Source organism: Dermacentor andersoni, chromosome 4 (assembly GCF_023375885.2).
Source record: "Dermacentor andersoni chromosome 4, qqDerAnde1_hic_scaffold, whole genome shotgun sequence".
Lineage (NCBI taxonomy): Eukaryota > Metazoa > Arthropoda > Arachnida > Ixodida > Ixodidae > Dermacentor > Dermacentor andersoni.
This window is the reverse complement of record NC_092817.1, coordinates 171689688-171710678: the sequence shown is the minus strand read 5'-3', so window position 1 is coordinate 171710678 and position 20991 is coordinate 171689688. Positions and strand designations below refer to the sequence as shown.

The 20991-nt window shown below is 46.0% G+C and overlaps 1 long non-coding RNA gene across 1 annotated transcript; it reads right to left on the bottom strand.

The window, feature by feature from the left end:
• Window positions 1–326: 326 nt before the first annotated feature.
• LOC140217171 (uncharacterized) lies at window positions 327–13443 on the bottom strand. Its single transcript, XR_011893686.1, has 4 exons — window positions 13260–13443; window positions 6600–6825; window positions 2536–2710; window positions 327–437 (listed from the first exon to the last, which is right to left on the bottom strand). It is a non-coding gene; the product is annotated as an uncharacterized lncRNA (long non-coding RNA).
• Between the last annotated feature and the right edge of the window lie 7548 nt (window positions 13444–20991).

Sequence of the window (20991 nt, the reverse complement as noted above, 5' to 3'; positions counted from 1 at the left end):
TGTCCTACGCTATGGGAAATGTGGTCAGTGAATTTTTGATTGCTGGGTAGCACTGCGTCCTTGGTCGATTCATTTTGCGTTGTGTCGATGGTTTTATCACTAGTTGGCCCGCATTTTGCCTACGTATCTCATTGCACCATCATGGCAGCTGCAAATTTAGGAGCTTGTATTTATAGCAGTAGTAGTGAATGCAACCATGCGCACTGCGGCGGCTAAGTAAGCATATTAAAATCGGTTGAGCACGACTGCGAACAATCGCTATGTATGACTGAAAGTTGAAATGTGTAGCTGTTGAGCATATGTCAGCAACCAGACTCTTACCTCAGTACATCAGCTACGTGGGAGGCGGATTTCTCGGAGTGCAGCGGGAAATGTAGTATCGTGTAACTGGGTCTCAACATGGGATCTTTCCTGTCGTTCATCAAGTCCGAAATTATCTGTTCGTTAAGGGAGAGAGGGCTCAATTAGATGACAGCGACAAACTCGCAGAGCAAGTAAAGGTCAGCTGCGTGATGGAATGACATAGTCACGTGGTATGGATTCGTGCTTTTCTCGCACCCCGATAAAGAAGGAGGAACTGCGATCCCAGTCGTCACTATTGTTCAGCGCTATCTAGAGGGCAATAGTGACGCAAATTTTTGCGTCACTATTGCGTCACTATTGCGTCACTATTGCGTCACAATAGCGGGCAATAGTGACGCCATTATTTCACCAGCTTCTTTTTTGACATTTTGCTGATAACCAACAGTGTATCAATATTCCAGGTAGTCATGCGCCATATATGGCTCTGGCGTATGCGACTTCGGCTGTGTACCTTACTGTTGAATGGTGCACTAGGGAGGTATGCACCGATATTCCGCATCTGTAGGCCCTTTTTTAGTCAGACAGGCACTTGGCAGTAGAATATTTAGAGGTATGAGATTGTCGATGATTCACGCTAATCCGCCACATATTTGCAGTCTACCGGAATATCGGCGTATGCCTCGGCTGTGTACCCTGTTGTTACTTCACATTGATCTAGTATGTAGAATGCAGTTAAATTCATACACGAGAGCAACAATATAGAAGAAGCTCTAATATCTGCGTGATTAGCTTACGCGTTCCACATCGTGCCATACATAAACCAGACATGTAATTTTTTTTATTCATTACCTACCTCTATGTCACTGAAAACGTATTGAATAATTTGTGGTGTTTAAATATCGGCGTGCTGGTGGAAAAAAATATTTAATTTTTCTTTTGACTGTCATAAAAAATTGTAGAAATTTGTCGAGTGTGTGAGCTCTTCGAGAAAGTGACTCGAACTATCACACTAGATGAGCGGGATTTCTTGCACTGAAAAATAGACTGGTGCCATGTGTTTGAACGATAACATAAGCATTCTTGTAATATCAACGGTGACATTTGTCTTCGAAATCTACAGAAAAGTAATAAAGCTAGGATGCCTTTGAAGAACAACCATTAACGCTTAGTCACTGTGTTCGGCTTACAGAAGGCTAGTTGAGTGACGCCCCTGACACCATTTTTCGTTCAATTTCTGCTGGAATAATTTCATGGTTACCTTAGCCAAATAAATTTCTAGAGCCCATGTATAATGCTCATGCAGTGTTTTTGTCTTCAGTTTTTTTTTAAATATGAATGTTTATGAATAAGAACGGCTGCTTTGTTGAAACGGCGTCTCCTGAAATCGTGCTGTCACAATGTTATTACAGTAGGTTGGTCGGTAAACTGCAACAGGCGGCCTAGGCTAAAGCCTTCAAGGCCCCTTGAAAAAAATGGAAGCAGGGGTAGGGGTCCGCTATTACGTATCTCGTTCTTACCACGCTTCTTAAGCACAAGCACCGTTGCTTTCTCCAACAACGATGAACAGGTGCCTGACTCATGTCAAACAAACAAAAAATGAGGGCAACAAGGACGGCAGATATATCGACAACATAGGCGACACCTGATTATTATTCATCTTATAGGATGAGCGGCATTTAAGGCTATGGACAGCTGTAGTGACTTTTCGAATTGTCACATGATCACTGAGTACAATGTGCCCATTGTTCAATGTCATCACGTCAGCGGGTCGGATACAAAAAATTTATTTGCAGATTACTCATTGAGGTATTTGGCTAATGCGGCCAACTCAAGTAACCGCGAGTCGCAGTAGTCTTTCTTGGTAACTCGAGCATAATACTAATTTAACACATTGGACAGGGACTTCCAAAAAACTTGGCATTTGGCTACCGCAGTTAGTATGAAACGACGTTTAACGCACTCTTGACGGACCCACCAATTTCTAGTAAGCATCGAACGACGCGACGCAATGAAAGCCTGGCACATCGATTTCGACTACTGTCTTCACATTGAGACCATAGATGTGAAACAAATAGCGATGGCAGCTTTAGAAATCATACCCCATTGTTTTGCATTTGTTGCAATATAGACGTTCGTTTTCTCTTTTGTTTTGAGAGGCGGATGTAACGATCGCAAGTAAAAGAAGGTGCAGAATTTTCTGCATTTGTAGCCGTAGGCAATAATGAGACGGACCTTTAGGCCTCTCGCTGATTCCACCACGACAAAACCAGGACTTCGGCCGCTGGGTCTTATTGGCGTGTTTACTTGGCCATAGTGGTAGACTCGCTGGTCCCACAGCGTATTCAAATGTAGTTTGGTGTTGGCGTCAGCCGCAAGTGCCCTCATGCTGGCGTCGCTCCTGCAAAAGCTGGTGAGGGCAGACGAAATATTTACTCTCTAGAGAAGAAAGTGTCAGCTTTGGTGCACCGTTATGAATGGGCAAAAGCATTTACGGACATCAGAAAGTGTGGTGTTCTTGCCGCTTGGATAGGCGCTCAAATCTGCGGTTTAGACGAAAATAATGTCGGAAACGGGAAAACAAATTTCACAGGGTTCAGGCACCAGAGTCTCCCTAAGGCGAACCCTCTCCTTTGGTCACCTTCCCCCCTCATTTTGAGACATCGTAACCATACTGCAGTACGTTTCAAGCGCCGCTGGCTCAATGAAAAAAAAAAAGTGTGCTAGCACACGTAATGTATATAAGAGCCCTAGGCCAGTATTTGTTTGTTGGCGTAGCGACTGCATCGCAGCAGTGCCATAAACATGTGAAAATTGCACCGTAAGCATACATAATCTTAATACTGCCGCTTATTTGTATAACATCATGGCCAATGAAGTTTTCGCGCCAGTAATAACTGGATAATACCAAGTGCGAAAAAAAATTATAGCAGAAAACACAAGAACTATGAGGCTTTTCCCTTTGGAGAGGAAACAAGCCGCAATGGCCGTAGCCGAACGCAGCCCACCGTTACTCTCATAAACGCATATATACAAGCACTGCACAGCGTTTTCTGTAATGAACAGTTATGAAAAAAATGAATGTCTAACGCTGGAGCCAGCAGTTCGACGAGGAGACTTGCCTTCTTCATGCCCCTTGTAGGAACAATGGCTCTAGCCTGACACATACTTTGTTCGACCACTTATCACGATATGTATATATATTTTTTTCTAAATTCCGCATTTTAACTTTATTGACATTGATGGGAATTACGAAGAATGCACATAACCTTGCTTGTACACATCGCCATCAAGGCGAGCACCGTGTATAACAACGTCGACACTCAAAGCAAAAATCACTCAATTTCTAGGTAGTTCTGCAAACAGACAACAGGAATGAGAGATTTAACAGAGTCATCAAAGCTTTTTAAAAACAAAAACGATTTCCTTGGAGACTTGATGAACTCGGGCTTTAATGTTATTGCGTATGAAATTCTAATAACAGCAGCTAAAAATTATACTGACAACAAATACATTGTAACGCTTTCGTACTGAGAGCCGGTAAGATAAGTATGCTCACAGAGGAGTATCATTCTACTTCACGATGTTCTGTGTACATTGCAATACGCTTATTTTATCAAGCAATTCTAATAGTAGCACGAAAGTTGGATGAAAGCAGGTTTGCTACTCTCTGCACTTTTGAAATGAGCTGATTTGTATTGCTTCTTTCTATGATTGGCGCAGGTACCGGTTCCAAATGTAGCGCGTAGGTTTTACTCGACGATCATGGCACGTAACTAGGGAGCATACGCAGAAAAGCATGTTAAAAAGTATGGGCAAGATGTCTATTGGAATGATCGTGACCCTGTAGAAGAGACGTGACATGCATTCGCAAACCTTGAGCATAGGATGCTGACATGGGTCATGCACATTGGAGTCAGGTGTAATACCGAATTATTTATAACACGGAAGAAGCTGCAACAGTGTATTTTCTATGCATGAGCACAAAATGTCGGAGTTTAACTGGTCGCGTTTAGTCTGATAAACAGCATATTATGTTTCTTACGTTAATTCTTGAGTGGTTACTTGCAAACAACGACTGGACTCTCTTCAGCTCCTAGTTATTTTTCTCCTGCAATTCGCGCGTTTTATGTGCGACAAAAATAAACGCCGTGTCGTCCGCGTATGTAGGTGCTTACAATTTACCAGCAACGACGGAATATTGTCGATAAAACATGAAAATGATTGGTTCCTCACGACTGAACCTTCAGGTACACCTGTTATCACGTTGCTTGCGGAAGATATTGCATCACACATGACCAATTTTTGCCTGTCAGAGAGTTCACTTTTAAGAAGCGCAACGATATTTTGCTTTTGTTTAAAATCCTCTCTACCAAATTCAAATTTCCAACCGTAGATACGATGGTGAACAGTCTCGATCGTTTCTCGAATGCCTAAAAACAGGTATTCGTCATTTACAATGCGTTCACACGACATGCGACATCATGTTTTGTAAGACTCCTCGTTCAATGACATTCTAAGTGCTAAGTTGTCCAAGTATACTACTTGTCAACCAAGGAATCAAGACTCGTGCAAGCAAATCTTGGACTTTTCCTTGTAGTGCATAGACATTCGAATGCTTAAAGCATGCATTCGTAGCGAAACACGCACAAAGTGGCACGTCGAATTGCCTGCAAATCTGCAGAAAAAAAATGATTCTAGTACTGGGCCTCTACATGCTGCCGCGAAGCACCTGCTGAAAAATTCTTTTGTTTTCACCCAAAGTGATGCGCTCCACCTCTGCCTTGATTCACATATTTCAATTTCTCTTTTCAGCAGCGTTTCCTGAGAACCGACCGGTCGACTTACAGACAGAAGGAGGGTATTAGGTGAATATAGCCGTTTGTGATATGTATATTGGCTGTCGCCAATAAATGCACGCAACTTTTTGTGAGTTTTTTAAGGTAGAGCCTGTGCGTTTAAGAGCTGCTCGGTGCACTGCCTAACTTGTGGAGCACGAATGACCGCTGTTAAATACTCATCATACACGCGTACAGGTCAAACAACGTCAGGACCATTTCCCGTTGCTCTTCGTTACACCGGATGTATCCTTCTGCATGAGTCGTTGGTTCACATATCGATACCTTCAGTGTCGGCAAGCAAGTGCGTGATAATCACTCTTCTCATTTATGCCCACTGCTGGACGAAGGCCTTTCCAAGCGGTGTCTAATTTGCGGCAAATTAGACAACAAAAAAACAAGCGGAACCGGTTAAATAGCATGCAACGAAACGAAAATGTTGGAAAGGTTTTTGTGCCCGTGCAGCAGAGAGTTTGTGCAAACACACGAAGTGGAATAGCAGCTCTAAAACACTGCAGCAACTAACCGCTTTATTGCCTCCGTGAAATCGGAAATGTTTAAGGGAAGTACTAAAAAGAAATTGTATTTGCTAGGGGGACAGACTAAAACATTCTCGAGCACGAAACATCGTTTTCCTTTGTTTGAGGCCCAATACCAACGAATTTGTGTGTTTTATATAAATCAACCCGAGAAACCGTTTACGCAGGCAGTCGCGTAGCGCCTTAATTCAATGTACTCGATATTTATCTAATTCTATCGCACCTAAACTATTTAAAAGGTGAAAGCAAGCATTCCCATCCATATCTGAGGAGCAGCACGATTGGATCTGTTTCTAAAAAAAAAAAAAAAAAAAAAAAACGTTGACCGCGCCGTGATAAGGCGATTCGGAGTCCTTTAGTATTTAAGTTTTTTCGCAAGTGATTTAAAAAACTCTTTTTAGAAGAAACTTACAATAAGCTAAGCTCAATTCTATTTTCCTTTCTTTTTCTCACTTCAGTTAGTCAGAGATACCTCGGGGAAAGAACAAAACATTTATTTACCTAACTTATTAAAAATATAATAATGGAAGAAATTTTCCTCCAGCTGGTTTTATTAATCTATCCGGTTTTATTAATTAACAAACTGCTACGCGCAAAGGGTCAATATACACGCCCGAGCACCGCGCCTACGTGTTGACTGGTGTAGCCAGTTGCCGCCATTTTGGGCACTCACCATTGCCTACCAGAGAGCCAACACTTCAAAATACAACGTGCACTATTCTTGTTACGGTGCAATAAAGTGCACTGTGGTTGTGAAGTCGGCTGACAGCGCCACTAAATGGTCCATCCCATTCACTACTTTCATGGACTGCGCATATTTATTTGTCACTGCAAACTCCGGGGTTGTGGATATTTGCTATATGAACATGGTAAATCCCCGCCATTTCTCGGGCTGCCACTACGACCACCACGACACACTCACCTGTGATCGATTCCGATCGCATACTCGGTGACGCGGTGTTGCCTCGCCGTCTCCAAGAAATACTCGAGGTCGGCGCTATACGGCGGCTCCAACGTGTTTCCTGAACTCGTGTACAGCGAGTCGAATGTGACGATGCCGCAGAGCCCGTCTGGTGGAAACTGGAACGTGCTTTCGTTGAAACCCTCTCGTACAGTGCACAGCAACGAGCCCAGCCCTCCAGGTTTGCCTGCGAGTGGGTAGACAGGGAGCGAACATTACCGATGATAATAGAGTCCATGCGCAAGTTAGACATCCACCGGTAGGCCGTAGTGGCGGTTAAATGTACGACTGTTATTCGCACTATTCAAAATTCGGAAATTGCGAAACATGTGACCAGGCAAATTTTAAATAGGACAAAGTGTGTTGGCATAATATCACAAGGTCGGGCGTTCGAGATGTTTTCTGTATGCTGTATTTTTTTTCTTTCTGCACTCGTGCATCCTCCACTTTTATAAGGATACTAATATCATGAGAGGGCCTCTCACTGATTGCACCGCGAAAGACGTGCCTTTGTCGTAGGATTCCCCAGAAGCCGCGATACTGCGTCCTCTTACAACCTCCTCCCTTCCCCCCCCCCCCAATCACCCTTGCCCATAGTGACACTCCGCCCCTACGTAAGTCCGCGTGGGTGTCCCCGTGTCCGTGGCCATGCACCGTCTCAGTGCAACGTAAACGTCGCCACGATATTGTTACTGCCTACGCCAGTCGCCTTTTTTCACCGTCGGAGAAAAATGACTCCATTACCAACCGAGAGTGTCCGGCTCTTGTGCGGAGAGGTGGAAAATTTTGCCCAAGCCAATCTGCTCGGTCCTTCTGCGTTCGTAGTCCCCAACCTTCACGCTCTCCTTTGAATTTCGTCGCTATATTTTACTCGAGTGGGCTGTTTCGCGGCTCAGCTTTTCGCTTACCAGAGCGGTATTCCTATTTGGTAGACTACAAGCGTAGGTGCCTGTACACAGACACAGCCTAACTACACCGTAATTATTTAGCTATCCTAAATCCTATTGGCGCGGTCACCTACGTTCTCTACGTCTCCGAACCTTTAGACCTCCGCGGCGAGCAACGTCTTGGTGCCACCTCGCCAGCCCCCGCCCCCTTAAACGCGGAGACTCTGATGTTACCAAACCAATCGTATGACTGTCCATGCTACAAGGAGGCTTCAATACCGCCATAATGTTTTACCCTGACGGCCAAAAAGCTCTGTCGTTCCTCTTGCGACGTTCCTTAGCACTTTAACTAATTTCATGGCGCATCGCATGAAGGACATCACGGTATCTCTGGCAGCTGTGTTTACAATAGCGTCTGCCAGTGATAGGTCTCGCTCTATCTGTGCGGTGCGTTTCTTCTCAAAACACAGGAAATAATCCAGCCACGTGCTCCCTGTGGACTCTCGCTATGCCCAGCGAGCTTGTTCGTTCGTGTCGGCTTGGGTCTTCATCTCCGATTCCAGCTCCACCAACAGAAACGGACTGTTGTAGCTGCTGATTACAGGGTGCGATACACGGGTAGCTGAGTGGTTTCAGCCTGCTGCGCGACCGACGCCGTGGACTCTTTCCTCCGCGACGTTACGTCATTGTGTGCAGGCACCCGATGGCTGCTTTCTTACAGGGCGCACATTTCCCTCGATAGTCAGTCTCGCCACGTCTCGCACCCTGGTTCTACCAAGCACGCGTTCATCAACTCTTTCCACTCTCAGTGTGGTAAACTCGCTAAAGGAAATAGGAATATGTTTCTTTTCTATTTAGTTATTTAAATTAACTTCAAGTTCAGAGGACTTTACAGAAGGGTGTGGTTACAAGAATAGCCATCACAAATATGCTATAAATGTGAAACAGAATCGCGCTACACGTCAATGAGAATTATTCTAGGAAGGATCACAATCATAACGAGTTGTTTCCTTATTATTGAACGTTCGCTAGTGCTTTCATGAAGGCGACGTTATTTTCAATAGCGACTTTTCATGACGGAAGGCGGTTCCAGTCGTGGAGTGTGCAGCGCTCAGTGATTAAAACGCGATACTTCGGCCGCATGGCGGCCAGGTGCTGTTGCACCCCCGATTAGCACTGAATGAGCACTTTGTCAGCCAAGTGCACTTACCACGCATCACAAACGCTCTCGCCCTCGTCGTATGCCAGAGTGCGTCAGCTCAGGCTCCCCAGCGCCCGCCGGTGTCATAACAACCGGAAGGGACGCGGTCTGACTAACACGTTTGAATCGCTGAGCACTGTACGTGGCAGATGTGAATGTGAAAACGAAGTCGCCCTTCGTTGCGGAACAACAGCTACGCCAATTGGATCAAGTTTCTGTAATATGTACCGCGCTAGAACGGTTAGTTGCTTGCGCAGATCACAATGCTGATGCGACCTCTGAAAAAAACCTCTGAACAAGATATTTTACGGCGAGTTCTTTAGTTTTGTCGGCTTCATTAACTTAATTTCATTTGTGGCATACTGGCCGCATGGTCCCGAGTAGATAGTAATAATTAAACAGAATTGTTTAATACCATTTCTAATGAGTGAGTTAAATTCGTTTTCCGTGGATCCCATACTGATGCAGCGTACCGAGTTTAGTCCTGACAAGGATTTTGATAGGACAACCTTAAGTACAGTAGGATCTGGGAACGTTTCGTCGAATGTATCCCAGCATGTTGTAAGCGTTGTTAATGACATACCGAATTTGCATATTTGAAGAAAGGTTGGATGCAACGGGGCACTGGCGCACTTATGTGAAGACACATTTCCAAATAGGATACTGTTCAGACTATATAAAGATCTTGATTCGTTAGTTTCGCTAGCTACACAAACTTTCACTTATGATATCACAACTTTTATTGATGGGCCATATTTTCAACCTACAGAAAACAGTGTTAAGATCAGACTGAGGCTTCATTACGTCATCGCCGGAGTTATCTCGCGGAATATTACGCAATCAGCAAATAATTCAATGCTAGAAGAAACACATTATGACATGTCGCTTATATAAACAAGGAAAATAAGCAGACCAAGGCAAGGGCCATGCGGTACATGAAAGTGTACCGCACAGAGCTCAGAGTTATAATCATTGCTGGAACTGAGAGTGGTTGTAGAGGAAGTATCAGATACATGTTAAAAGCTCTTTGTCATTGTTACGCAGGCTGAAATTATATATAGCAGAATTTCGTGACACACCTTGTCGGAAACTTTAGAAAGGTCCGGAATCAGCAAGGGATCATTTGCCAATATTTAAATTCCGTTACTGTGCGTCGGATATTAGCTGTGTAACCCACAAGTATGATTTTCTACAATTACATTGCCGTTCACTGAATTAGTTATATTCTTAAACGTTGGCAAGGAGAGAAAACAAAATGTGTTCAGATATTTTACGTGGTGAACTGACAAGTGATATGGCTGGGTCAGTAATATTATACGCAGATTGTTCCTCAACTGATTAAAGAAGTATTGTCACCTTCTCGATCTCCCAGTCGGATGGTAGCGAGCTTTCATTAAGTTTTTCTTCAAAACTAATAGTTAGTATTGTCGAAGAATACAAGGCGTACCCATTGAAATTTTGGCACTGGTTAGCTCGCTACCAGACGTTGACGACAGCGTTAAAGGGCCCCTGAAACGGTTCAGACAAATTTTGTAGGCGCGTAGGGTACAGCTTAACTAGAACATTTGCACCACAATTTAAGTGAAGCGTTACGTATTAATGGAGCTACAAGTGATTAAAAGTTACCCTCCTCCCTAGCCATGCTTTTCCTCCTCAACTCGCTCGCCGAGCGAGCGGCGCTAAGCTCCGCCTTCACTGGTACTGCGTGACGATGCGACGTCACATTGTCCACTTCCGGTTGTTTTGGAGCACGCCCCTTCCCGCGCGAGACCTCTCCGCTAGCCGCTTGGCCGTCGACCAAGAGCTATCGAAGTAGCGTGCGTTGCGAGCATTCTGTCGTAGCGCCGAACGTGTCCGGTATTCCGGTAACCACAGGCAAGCTGGTCATTTCGGCAAATGACTGGAGGCATAAACTCAAGCGGATGAAGGAACTTTAGCGTAGACGTACGTGAGCAGCCTGATCGGTCAGCACGGTCCAGACACTTGTTGGCGCAGCGCTTAACCAGTCAAACAAAGCGCTAGTATTGCTCTAACCAAGTGTAAAACATTCTAAACATTTATAAAAACAACGTGTTGATGATTACACTCCTGCGAAAAATACACACCAGCAGCAAAGAAGAATACACTTTGTTGCTGCTACTGTGTATGGTTGAGCTCTGTGCCACCAGGTGGCTGCACCATGCAGACCATTCACATTTGCCCTTCTGCTCAAATCATGGCTCATCCGGGCACAGTCAGGCGGCCAGACCCTGTCCCCTTGCGCTTGCGTTTGCCCTAATACCGGAATCGCCAAACGCTATTGCATTAGTAATCTTCCGGTGTAAAGTGACTGCCACAAACGCGCAAATCCTGGCGTCAATCGGATAGCGGCAGTCCGATGCGCAGCACCCAGTTCGCTCGTATGCTACCTTGTAGAGGCGCACGATGTCGCACCTTGACATATTGCCAGTCGCTAGGTTTGCAGTCCACAAGGCAACAAAGTCAAATCATAGTGCTCGCGAAAAGATTGAGACCGACTCTGACCGCGGAGCTGTCGTCAAAATGGAGTACGTTGTAACACAAGCAGACGACGCTTGCTATGTGCCGGAAGTGCTTAAGTGTACTGAAAAATCGTTCTTGTGCCTTCCCTGTACGTTACATTCTTTTTATAAAAACAAATTGACTAACATTCCAACTATGACGAAGATCATTTGTTTACGACAAAGTTGGAAAAATTATCGATCACGCGCCCTGGTCAGCCAATCGGATAGCTCGCCCCACTGACGTCATATGGGTGATTTCCGTCATATGGGTAGGGGCGGCTTAAAATTCCGCCGAGCAGCGTGCTGCGATCGGCAGCGATGTGCATTCTTAAAACCTTATAATAAATTACACGCTTTACGCGGAGCACTTAGATGTGTCAATTAATGATCAGAAGGACCTACTCTAACGACTCAGTATGTTTGTAGAAAATCGTCAAAATCGCTTCGGGGTCCCTTTAAGTATTTCATGGTATTTTGGATGCCATGATAATTAGGAGTTAATGGAAACATTGCAGGGTAGGGGTAGTCGTGTCATCGACGCAGACCTATGTTTTAGCAAGGCTGTAATTGCACGCTAAAAACCTCACTTGATTATGACTGTTCTCACTTGAGAAGGAACGTCATTTTTCGACTGGGATCAGTTCACCAGTAGCATCAGAAATTGCTATTGTGTCATCATCCTTAAAGTAAACAACACTTCTGAACTTTTTTTTTGTGTCTATAAGTATACTCCAAAGAATGTTGATCAGGAAATTGCCCTTGCCCGATTTGATAATTTGAGAGCCTTTACTTATTTATCAGCGGCGTGTTGATAGGCTAACTAACGAGTGTTGTTAGAAGTATGATCATAGAAATTAAAACAAATCCGAAAAGGACCCCGAATGAAGTGGATCTTTCCTGACATGTGGCAAAATATGGTTCCCCCAATTTATATGACTTTAACCTTGCTCTGCCCTATGACAGAAGTGCTTTCAAATGTTACCGCCACGAAACCACTGAATTCTTCTGTTTGAGATGTTCTGTTACAAACCTACGTTAGCCTTGTACACTTCGCTTTCCTCTGCTATACTGCCTCGGACAAAAAATATGCGCACAAGTCTGAGGAACGCAGAAATAAGAAAAGGCGCATCTACGATCACTCGCACGTTGGCGCATACATTTCAGTAAGTTCCTTTGTGGTGCTTTTGGGCCCTCACCATCGTGTCGAGCGCACAGGCATACTCCTTCTTTGCTTTTACGTTGGGCCACAGCAAGTGACGTCGTTTACGTAGCACGAACTAAGCCCTTTCCCACTCTCTCTGATAATCATGCTCCTCGCGCCGCGTACGGATTCTTCTTAAGAGGGTAGTGCCACATTGAAGTCGAAGAGAATCAACACCACATTTCTGAAGGCGATTATAAACAATCCATTCGAGCTCGTGCTATTTTCCATCTTTGCGACCGATGCGTGTAATGAGTGCATCGTGGTGTAAATTGCTTTTCTCTCAGTGGTCTTTTATTCGCGTAGAATGAAACGCTGCCAAAGAAACAAAAGATTATTTTTAGTGTATAGAATAAATCAAAATGAATTGTATTTTTATGGCACTCGGAGGTTTTCTTTGTTCCTTACCAATTTTCCTAGCAGTGGTAGTTTCATAAGATTATGATTGACAAACGCGATATGTTCATAACTGTAGCTCCATAACACTAAACTCAGGTGAACGCGCCCACCAGCATTATTAGCAGCGAGTAAGACGATATGGCAATATGAAACCCTATCGCTTGCGGTGCTCAGACGTTTGGTTATATTATGCCTTGAGTCGTTTTCTGATTCGTGTGTTAAAGTAACAGACCTAAAACTGGCGCAAGCTTGTTTTCTTCACACCGGAAAGTCATACTAAAAGGGCGCCAGCTACCCTACGTCTAATTGAAGCACACGCCAGTTTGAATGAAAAGCGTTAATAGTAATACCACAAATTGTACTACTGGTAATTTCAGTTATAATAGCTACACTTGTCCTCGCTGTACGTACCTTGTGCTTTCGTTGTGCTTGGGCTTGTAGGACTTGGGATTGTGGGACCTGGGATTGTGGGACTTGGGATTGTGGGACTTGGGCTTTTAGGACTTGGGCTTGTAGGACTTGGGCTTGCGGGACTTGGGCTTGCATGACTTCTAGGAGTTGTCACTCTGAGTTTCGTCACACTTGGTGTTGAACCTGTTGTATGAAACACACAAATGTACAGACTAGCCGTTTAAAAGGCACAATTTAGTGTAGGTAGAATCAGCTAGGTGAAAAAAGATAGAGCGGTAGGGGCACAAATAACGCTAACTTGCAACAGATAATCTTCTTTTATTGACGTAAACACTGCGCCGATAAACCGCCCACCAGCGCGCATCGTGAATGAACTCAAGATCACGTTCTTAAGAATTTTTAGTTGCTGTGATAGCGCGAGTGAAGGCTTAGACACACAAAGGCCACCGAACTTGGCTATTATTTCCGTTTGAATAGTCTCGTTCGTCGTCTGCTTACCACCAGCCGCGTTAGCGCAGTGGTGATGGGGTTGTGCCGCTCAGCTCGCTCAGGTTGCGGGTTCAATAACGACTGCGGCGGCTGCATCCCGATGGGGGCTCAGTGCAAAAGAAAACGCTCCTGCACCATGCTTTGGCTGAACCAAGTGAACAAAACTATTACGAGGTTGCCCCACTATGCGTGCCTTGTAATCAAATGTCGGTTTGGCATTTAAAACTTCGCAGTTTATTTAGTTCTTTATTCAGCTGTTTACCGCTTTGCCGGACAAAGATTGCTTTATAAATATTTGTATGACAGTTTCACACTTTCGCTTTGGGGCAGTCAGATGAGTAGTGCTTTTTTTATGAAAGGCAGTAATTAAAGCACGCACACGAAATGTTGCTTACATTTCAGATATAAGACCGAGGCGTCAGCAAACGTCCAGTCTTACGCCAAATTTGAATGCGGTTGCATTTCTCAGAGGTCTGTGGTCAAACACCGCGTGCAGTGCGCGTCGCACACCCAGAACGCTTCTAAGCGCTTGCATAATCGATTCCCTGCCCACACTGTAATTATTACGCGCGACATAAACATTTCGGTACATAACCAAGGGCCAGTGTTATCGCGGAATCGAAGCACACCGCGCCGTTCCGTTTGCCTCGTGCTGTGGCGAATCCTTTTATCGTCTCGTATGGTCAAACGACAAACATTTTATAGCATGCAGAAACTGCACGACGCCAAAACGAAAGGAGAAGCACAAGCACTAACACAAACAAAAGTTTTCTTGCTTATAAGATGTTATTTATACATAGAAACACTATGTAAGCCTGTATTACAAGCGCACCATAAGGTGATGACCGCGGGACATACCGATGCCTCAGAAAAAGAAGCGTGCCCGAATCTGTGCTTCATCGAGATGATGGCACGTTAGCCGCATGCTAGCGCCTTGCACGTTAGCGCATGCGGTTCTTTTAACCCGTTTGTGTTCCGTGCTTTCTGCAGCGATGAAAATCTTTGGTGACGTAACACCAGCTGTCTCGATCTCTCCCATTTTCGATGTAAACCCCGTAGAAAAGAGTATTTAGGAAACATCTCAGGCGAGTAATTGAGCCAGGAACGTGAGACAGGAAAATGAATTGAAGACGGCAAGTCTTCCATTTGTAGCAAAGTTGAGCACACCGCAACGCTTCGTTCTCCCAGAAGAATCCTAAAACATGTCGGCTAGCGGCCGCATAGCGATTTCGAGCAATAGGATAAGTGGTAGCCTTGTGGCATCCGAAAGTTTGCATTTTGTGCCCGGTGGTGGCAGTTTGTCGCACACCTGCGGCATCTTAAGTTATGGGCGTGGTGCACATTCGTCGCCAATGTCCGCTGCCCCTCGTTCTTCTGAAGTACACCGTTTCGTCTTGACGGGTTACTAAGGCTTTGCTTGCACCATTCCTACAGTGCGTAGTATCTGAATGATTTCCTTGTTCCTGAACCAAAACATGTGACCACAGAAGGTGGGGGCTAGATGGTGCTGTAGCAAAAATGAAAGGGATTACACAGAGGTGTGCATATATCACGTGGTTGGCGGATAGTTCCAGTCACGTGACGAGCATGGTCACAGCATTTCTTGCACGTTTTGAAGGCCTCCAGCGCTTCCTCTGGCGATGTTGCCTAACTCGGTCCGCTGAATTCTTCGCCGTTGAAGCGGCGCTTTCCCACGGCGGATTGACGGCTTGTAATATTGAAACACTGATAAACCGGGTGCCCTAGAAATGAGATATTGAAACTGTATAGCGCTAAGATCTTCTCTTGCTTTCACGTGATCAGGGCTGATCGTCAAGAGTGCGTTTGGGAGTTGACAAAGATGCACAGGAGCGTTTCGACGCGTTCATGGGTTTGCGTTTGTGAGAGAGAGGGATTGGTTCCCGACGAAGGAGAAAGCCTGCCGACCTCACCAGCTGCCTAGCGCTCTGTTGACACCTGAACATCGGTCAGCATTGCGGGGACGGAGGAGAAGGGACGTAATGATGAACGAGATAAAAAGGAAGGGAACGCTCGGAATGAATCCGTGACGCTGCTCTGGTGAACCCTCCGAACCAATAAAGATAACGAGGGGGAAATTGAGGCAGCTCTGCAACTGGTGGTCGATCGAGTAGAAAGTTACGCCGCACGAGCAGCACTCACCTGCTCACAGCCCAATTCTAAAATCCCCGTTATTCGATGTGAGGTCAGATGTAGGCGGGCGCATCAAGATCCCATACCCACCACAGTTAATGTTAGCAGCCAACCCATACCAGAGCTCCAGAAACTTAGGGTATTGGGTCTATTCCTCCAAAGCAACGGTAATAACGCCGAATTCATTAACAGGCTTTCTGCCAGCGCCCATGAGACAACACGTTTAATCGAAGGGATTGCAAACATGAGAAAAGTATGAAGGAGAAGGATCTGTGCACATTAGTTGAGGCCTTTTTTCTGAGCCGCTTCACCTACTTTGTGGCCTACCTACAGCTCAATGCTGCAGAAAAAAGTGAAGCTTGAGTGCATAATCAGCCAGGCATTCAGAGCGGCGTTAGGGATACCCCAGTCTACATTTACAGCAAGGTTTCTCCGACGTGCCATTCATAACACATTTGAAGACTTGTGCGCGGCCCACATCACCACACATATTGGTATTGGTATTGGGTTTTATGGCGCATAAGCAACTCAGGCTATCATGCGCCAAACACATGGTATAATTTAACACACATAGGTGCAGCACACTAAGCATGAAACAGAGAGAAGTATGCTCGCCAAACTAGACGAAAACGTAAAACTACAAATAAATGAACCAATATACGTACCCTCACCAATCAGAAAACCACTTGCACTTAAACGTGCGAGTCACGACGGCGACGCGAAATGCAGGAACGGGCGCCAAAGAACTAGGTTTTAAAATACGCATCCCATACACCACGATGGTAGGAGGAATGCCAGGTCAATCCATAAGGCATATCAACAGCAGGCGGTGCCATCTACGTCAATGCGGCTGAATATCTAGCTCCGAATAGAGAATTCGCAGTGGCAGGAATTAGGCGTCAACATTCTGCAGTCATTTCTGCCTCCATCCGTATACGCACATCCGCAATGGCTGAGGAGGTGGCCATCGCTTTCGCAATTACAATTTCACAAGCAGATATTTTCAGCGACTCCAAGAGTGCCATACACAATTTTGCCCGGGGCACCATTGCTCAATCCACTTTATTTTCCTAGTAAGATCACCCCACCAGATAGGGATATTTAATAGATCTGGGTACCGGCACTTTTTGGAAATCCTGGAAACGAAGCGGCTCATCAGACAGCCCGAGATTTAGTCGGCCGGGTGGGCAGCACTTGCGCCCTTGGGATAGCGAAGGACAGCCTTATTTCATTTCATGATCTGACCCACCACATTCCGCCCTACACGAAGCAAGTTTCCGCCCCCAAATAATAAGCTCAATAAAGAGCAACAAACAACCTGGAGGAGACTTGAAACAAGCTCCTTCCGTAACCCGCTAGTTCTCTCTCATATGTCTTATCCAAATCTTTTCCCGATTGAGTAGTGTGAGATTAGAGGGCTACCATAAGCCATATACTCTGGGGATGCAAGGAAGATGCCCCCACCTCCACAATTAGGGAAAATTCTGCTTCCATATGATCCTGCTACCCTGCACAACTATCCGACTGAATAAACGTTTTCTCTCTCTCTCTCTCTGCTCCGTCGAACGCTAAGCACACTCAGCAGGAATGGGGGAAGCGACAATGTGAACGTGAATGGACGCCTAAATCGTCTTGAAACGCGAGTTTCTGTTCGCAAACGAGAACCGAAATGACCAGATTTCTTCACGTGTTCCATGTCAGTGTTTTTAAGCATTGCACAGTAGCGTGAGGACTGCAACTAGTTTGTACAAATCTGTAACATATATCATGAATGTATAATGACGCAAATACTGGAGAGCTTTAATACACGTAGGGTGTAGACCGCAAGTGGCTGCAGTGCTTGTAGTGTACGCGATCTTCATTTCATTGCGATAGCAGTTATATGGACACTTCAGAGGCGTTTCTGCCGTTGGCGTCACCATCACCTTGAGGTTTCGTATAACTGAAAGTGTGTGAGGATGGGCCGACGAACGCGGTTCAATAGCGCGCGCGCGAACGAGGAACGCGACCCGGATGGGTGCCCTCTCCTGTCGCGCGCGAGGCAGAGGGGTAGGGCGAGGGAGGACGGGCGTTCTTCTCCGGCGGCTGCCAGGGTGTCTCGATGTGCTCCTCACCCACCGCTCCGTACAGAGTGGAGACAACCGCGGCGTCTACTATGGCGTTGACCACGCGAATTGTGCACGCTGCAGTGTAGTAAACGCCATTCGCGCACACCATAGGGACGCTTCGCCGGCGCTTCTTTGTCTTGAAAGCGATCTGCGACGCGGCCAATGGCCACGCCCTCGCCGGTGTAGTGCCGGTGGCTTCGCATGCGCTGTGCTTCCAACGTTTTGTACGCGTTGAAGCAACAGATGCACGGAGGTCAATTGGTTCGCGGCTGCTGCCGCGATTCCGAGCTCTAGCGTTTTCGTAGAGAGTTTCCGCTGTCATCGAGCGATTTGCGTTCATGTTTACTTGTGCGCGCGTGACATCGTGCTGGTTAATTTAGTTAAAACACGTGGACGGGCTAGTTGGTTTGAATCCATGATACAATGTGAAAGCGCGGCTGAACAAGCACGTAGAAAAAAGCAGGCACACAAAGGCAGCGCTGTTTCTTAGTGTATGTGTCTTTGTACGTCCTCGTTTAGTCACACATACATATTGTGACAATGTTAAATTAGTAATAGTAAGCGATTGCTTCACAATTTTATACGGCCGCGAAAGCTACTATCCTTACTTCGAATAGCTATTAACTAATTTGCTATCGCAATCGGTGCTTCGCCTGTCGGGCGGAACTGAGAATTTTTTTTAGGAAGGCGCGTAGAACGAAGGATGTGTGCTTGGTCTCATCGCTTATTCTACCGAATTGATTTATTTGGCTTCTCCCCCGTTTTCGCCGTGCTCGGCGATCGACTTTTCTCCGCTAAAGGCATGTGTAACCGAGCTATATCTGCGGACAATTTTCTGTGGCCATGAAGGGAAAGCTACGGAGGCAAAGCGCACACAAGAGAGAGTGCTACGGAAAAGAGACCTGTGTTTTCATCCATGGTAAAGCTCGGGAAGCAAACACCTTATTAGCAGCAGTTAAATAGGACAAAACACACCACTCAATGTAATAGTTTAATTATTTTGGGGCTTTTCCCTTCCGCGTCTGTGCGAACGCGAAACCGTCGCACGTAGAAGTTGCGTCGATACAGCGTCTGTGCGAGGAACCAAAAGCATTGTCAAACGCTGGCGAAGTACTTGGCGCGGTAGTACATGTGTAGTAGCTCAATGCCACAGCAAGTTGTCCGCGAGTGTAGTAACCGAGTTTCCCCACGCGTTCGTCGTTGAACCCTAACTTGCTCTTTGAGACGTACGCGCGCTGTCGCGCGACCAGTTTGTGGTGCCTGAAAGCTAAGATCATGTGGCGGGTGGTGGCGGCTTTGTCGCGTTTCTCCACCACCTGGGCTAGCGGTTGCAGGGCGCGTTCGTCGCCTTAGTCCGTTGCGCGCCTCAGATGCGCCATTTCGTCTTGCCGGTTCACCACAGCTTCGCTTAGACCGATTCCCATAGGGCGTGCTATTTGTATGACCTTGAAGTGAAGAGTCGGATGAGTAGATATGGCTTCCATGGAACACACGAGAGAAGAAGAAAGCAAGCATAGATGCGCAACCTACCAACGTCATAGCATGGTTTTCATGCTGTCGTCATTCCAGTGTCGTCATGCTGCCTTGGTCATGCTACCCTTGTCATAGTTACGCTGCCATTCCGTCGACCCAAGCATGTCGATGATAATTTGTTCCACCGAGCGCTTTTTATTGCGAAAGCAATACTGCTCGCACTTTCGGCCCATCGGTGGTCGTGGCGCCTCCTTACACAGCTGCGCGTCACGAGACCATGTGACGTCACGCCAGACCGAGAGACGGTGCCCCAGCTCGCGGCATCGTTGGTGGAGGCGAAGCCTTGCGCGCCGCTGCCGCGGCGCTACCGAGAGAGGCGCTCGCTGGTGTGACGTCACGCTAGGAGGATAAATGGGGCTACAGCTCGGCTACTCGCAGTGGTCTGCGCGCAGCCTTGCGCTATGCCGGATAAAGTATAGCCATAAGTTTAACAAAGGGCAACCATGTCCACACCAAGCGAACCAAGGCGCAGCCAAGGGTATTGATTTCGCAATCTTCCAAGCTTAACCAAGCTAAGCATTCAGCCGTTTTTTACGCCAGCAGTATAATTCGACCGTATTGCTCGTTTGACGCATTTGATTTCCGTAGTCTGCATAAGCTATTCCCTTAATTTGACGTCATATTGCATTGTTTTTGCAACAACGGTTTGGCCCTTTGCGTCTATTAAAACAAAACTTGTGTCATGTTCGTGCATTCGTGCAAGTTAGTGTGCGTTTCGATCGTTTCGAGGATTGAACCGTCACAAACGAAAAGCGCGTATGCTGCTTGAAGTTATGTCATTCCAATCCAGTGACATGGTGAGACGCTTTTGTGTTACTGGCTTTCATGCTGGCTTTCAAGCTTGTACCAAGGCTTTCGCGCACAGAAAGACAGCCGAGATAATACCCCAACTTTCCTGCCTACTTGAGATGATCGGTACCGAAAGTACGTACATAACTCACTTCCAGTGAAGGGCACGAATGGGTCAGAAATGCTGTATGTTTGCTCTGGCTTTGCTTAACTCCACTATATCGCGCGATGACGTAGGTTCTCTACCATTACAGCCGCGGCACTCTGCAGAATATAAACCATAAAGCGCTTTTTGGTTAACACTCTGGGAACAAACTGATATTACGTTTATACACACGTCAGGCACATATGTGCCAAAGACGCCAATGAAGAAAACTGTATTACGCATAAAGTTTCAGATCCTGAAACCGCATAGTAAACAGGAGCGGTGAGGAAGCCAGCGATGAAACTAAATAAAAAATCTAGGAAAGAAATCAAAAGAACCAATTTACCGCAGTCGGTTGATGTTTAGTTCGCCTTAAATAGTAGAGGGGTTGTACCTGTTGTGGTTATGTTTGGTGGTGTAGCGACTCTTACTGGAGTCGTTTTTCCTGTGGTGCCCACTTCTTCGGAGCCACCTGGGAAGTCAGCACCCCAAATGAACGATCAGCGAAGGCACACAG